The sequence below is a fragment of the Mastomys coucha genome, chromosome X, assembly GCF_008632895.1.
Source record: "Mastomys coucha isolate ucsf_1 chromosome X, UCSF_Mcou_1, whole genome shotgun sequence".
Classification (NCBI taxonomy): domain Eukaryota; kingdom Metazoa; phylum Chordata; class Mammalia; order Rodentia; family Muridae; genus Mastomys; species Mastomys coucha.
In genome coordinates, this window is record NC_045030.1 from 96559999 (window position 1) to 96564033 (window position 4035).

At 44.1% G+C, this 4035-nt stretch overlaps 1 long non-coding RNA gene across 5 annotated transcripts in view; it reads right to left on the reverse strand.

The window, feature by feature from the left end:
• Positions 1-34: 34 nt before the first annotated feature.
• Positions 35-4035, reverse strand: part of LOC116093701 — a 15432-nt gene continuing 11431 nt past the window's right edge. For all 5 annotated transcript variants that reach the window (XR_004119802.1, XR_004119806.1, XR_004119801.1 and 2 more), the window contains exons 3-5: positions 2017-2103; positions 783-1104; positions 35-164 (exon numbers count right to left, since the gene is read on the reverse strand). This is a non-coding gene — a long non-coding RNA (uncharacterized LOC116093701). The remainder of the gene's footprint in view (positions 165-782; positions 1105-2016; positions 2104-4035) is intronic.

The following is a 4035-nucleotide window of genomic DNA, read 5'->3' on the forward strand; positions in this document are numbered from 1 at the left end:
TAACATCAGAGCCAGTAGTAAAAATATCTCAACCTGGCTTCACTAACAACTTTATTTTTTAAAATGTTTTCTAATGGTGGTGGTCACTGATGACAATCTGCACCTCTAAGTTCTTTCTTGGGGTGGTGACAGGATCATTAATCTGCTCCAGCAGCCAGCAGTGCCTGAAAGAGACCAAACATTAATTAGTATTGTGAGTGCCAGAGATACTGCCCAGTGAGGGGCTGGAAGCCCCCTTAAAGTTTTCATATAATTCTTAGATTAAGAGGGATATGAGGACAGCAAGCAGAGCAGAGCTCCATAAAAGCATGAAGTCCTCCAGGACACGTGGTCCTTGCAGGCTGGGCCACACCAATGCTCACAGCCAAGACAAGTCTATGAGCACTTTAGGTCATCCAATCAGAGGCAAAGAATTCTTTAGAACCATGGAGTGGGAACTCCATTCTGGAAACCAGGGCATGGGATTCTCATTTTATATTTGGACACATCCATCTAATGGGGTAACTTGTAAGTTATTAAAGACTGGAAAACTAAATTGATGGGTGAATTCATGTTTAGAAAACTCTCCTGTACCCCAAAGACATAAGCTTTTTGGATCATTTGGATTAAAGGGACACATCCATAGTGACCCACCAATGACAAATAGGAATGATGGATGAGAGTGCAGTGCAAGGCAGCACATGAGAAATATAGGACCGTCAAAACACTATATCATTAGTAGTAAACACTCTAGTTGCTGAATCCTCCCAAGTGACTGGGTGGGCCAAAGCAGGATCACGTACCTAAGCCCAATAGACTCCCGCACTTTCTACCAGCGGGGCAGAGAATACTGCCAGAACTGCTGAAACTAAGCGAGTAGGAGAAACACGTTGCCCTTTATCCTTGATCACTCGAATTCCTTCAGCAGTAAAGTGTTTAATCTGTTTCCAAGTCTGGAGCAGACGCTTCTTGGTGGACTGGATAGGATGGTTTGGGCTCTGCTTTGCCTTGAACCTCATCATCTTCTGCATCCTCAACTTCTGGCGCCTGTGATGTGCCGATCGCTTTTGTAACCTGGCAGTGTTTGACAAGATTCTCGGGACCCCAAGGCGGACCATCAGCTTCCTGTAGGAAAACTCAGATATAACCTTTCCCATACATTAGCATGGAATCAGGCCTGTACCAATTCCCTGTAGCAAGATTTTTCCATATAACCTCTCCTTCTGGAGCCTATTTACCCCTTAAATGCTGTGCAGCTGTCAATACCTATAGATTCATTCTCAAAAATTTAAATAAAGTATGATTGGAAAGATTATCCAGGAGTAGGAGGGTAAATATATATAATATATATTTGTACCCCTATTTTTTCCTTTTCTTTTTTTAAAGATTTATTTATTTATTATATGTAAGTACACTGTAGCCATCTTCAGATGCACCAAAAGAGGGCATCAGATCTCATTAGGGATGGTTGTGAGCCACCTTGTGGTTGCTGGGATTTGAACTCATGACCTTCCGAAGAGCAGTCGGTGCTCTTCCCCGCTGAGCCATCTCACCAGACCCCTATTTTTTTCAAGCAAAACTTTAATAGATCCATGTGTCTTTGAGGACTGTAAGGGTTACCTGTTTTATGCTCAATTCTGAAGGTGGTAGTACAAAGCTTCTCAAAGGCATCAGAAGTATATGAAAGTATTATCTGTATTTTAACATTTTTGGAAGGACAGCTAACCAAAAAAAAAAAAAAAAAAAAAAAAAAAAAAAAAAAGACAGCAGGCTCAACAGCTTGCTTCCATCCAAAGGCCACAAGGTACTAGGCAATAAGTCTAAAGGACTAACACCATAACAAGGAGCAGGCAGAGAAGCTATGCAAGCGGAGAAGTCGGGAACAATTTGTTGTTCTCCAGATAATTGAAATTGACACCAAAGGATAGCAGATGGTTGATGAGGGAGTGCATGAGGTTCTGTAGCTTACTTAAATCAAATAGACTCAGTAAGCACCTGAATAAGATCGTGAGAAGCTACACGTACAATTTGATTTACCTCTGCCAAAGGACCAAGGAGACCAGAATGTACTCAAATGTATTGAAGAAAATAAGGTGCCTCTTAATTTTGGAACTGTTGCTGAACCTGTTGAAACAAATGAAATAGTTCTTTATCCGCAGTCCATTTTATAAAAGCACCAGGAAGTATTTGGGAAACATGTCCAACAAATAAACTATCAACATAAATATTCAGAGGTTGAGGTGATAACCTCAAAGCTTGGAGGAAAGCAAACAGACAAAGTTTCTGTGTCTCCATCAACAATAAAGTGACTCACTGCCTGTAAGAGGTGAGAAACAAATACGTGAGACAGCTCTGCTAGACTCTGAAGAATTTACGAAAATTCCTCAGAGGTCTATGGTAGACAGTCTCTGAGAAAACTGTTGAGCATTGGCATTTGTCACGGACTGGGGTTTCTTTCGGGGTCCCTTGTTCCGCGGGACGATGGACTCTGGCCAGGTGTGCATGGGATTCGGCTTTGACAAACAAACTTGACACGAGTGGTGTAAGGTCTGAGTGTATTTCTCAAAATTGACATGAGGCTTTTACAATCGTTGTAAAAGAGAAATGAAAAATCTGGCAGCTCAGTAGTCGAGGTACATCTGAGACCACCTAAAACATACTAGGTCTAAAACATCAGTCATCTCCTCTGGACTGGTGCAGCACCCCCGGGCTCCGAGTATGTTCGGGCTGCATGGTCTTGGCCAGAGTCCCGGGTGGGTGCTGCGGGTGTGCCAGCCAGAATCTCGAATGCTCAATCTCTTGAATCTCGACTAGTGCTGCACCCCCCCCCCCCCAGGCCCAAGCGCTCTGGGTCCAGGGAGCTACAGACTGCATGAATCTAAACCCTAGTCCAAATGCAGACTGCCTGCTGTTCAATGTTCAATCTAGAATGTTCAATGTTGTCTGTCTTTCTGTAAACTTTAATGCCCTACCCACAATGCTGGAGGCAATTAGTTTGGATGGCTTAACATTCCAAGCCAGGGTTTGACTAGGACCTTAGAACATTGGTGAAGGTCAGAGAGCAATGTCCAAATTTTCTTTTTCTAGCTGTTAAGAAATGATATCTTGGTGGGCCCCTAACACACAAGTATGAGGACATATCTGGGCTACCTCTGAGTTTGGGGTGCCAGGCGACAATGTAGAGGCAGGAGACTGACCTTCCTTGAAGTTTACGCCTCAAATACCACCGTCACGCAAAGTGTGCGTGACAGGCATTAATTTGATCATAGGAAGTCCCTGAAACTGGCCAGATTCACTAGGCCCTCTTCTTGCCAGAGTAAACAACAAAGGCTGCTGAGCATTGCTCTCAGACAGCCCAGCTGCAAAGACGACTCTGAGACCAGACCAATTGCCAGGAAGTAGCAGAAAGCAGCTGAACTTCCCGAAAGAGATTTAGACCAAGTGAGTCAGTTGGAAGGGGCAGTCTGCAAACTGCTGAGCTGCCTGCAGGCTGTTCCTTGTGACCCAGGTTCCCAGGTTTATGAGCTGTCACTCAGACCCTTGGTGGTGGCCCTTCGTCATGCAGCTGTCTTTGAGTCATTTCTGCTCCTGAGAGTAACCTTTCACCCATATTCCTGTAAGAAATCTCAATAAAATCCATTGCTTCGTTAAGTTGGACTTTGGTGGTCTTTCCTTTGGCTGTTGTGGGGTCCCTATCTGGAGTGAATAGGCATGTGTGTTGCATCTCCCCAGGAAAAGTCTTACCATGTAACAGGATGTAAAAGTAAGTTGTATTCTCCTGATGTAAATGCCATCTAGCAGGTTTACTGTCTCAGTCTGCTAACCTAGGTCTAGTCCTGGAAACTTCTAGGTTCTGTACAATCTTACTGTGTTATTACAGGGGGTTCAGGCTCACCTGGCTTCTGAAAATGAAGGTCAGGAGGCTGTAACAGGGGACCTAGTAATCCCTGATTTGATGAAGGAGGGGCTTTTCATTCAGTTAAACTGGTAAGAGCCATGCCGGGCATAGTGGCATATGTCTTTAATCCCAGCACTTGGGAGGCAGAGGCAGGTGGA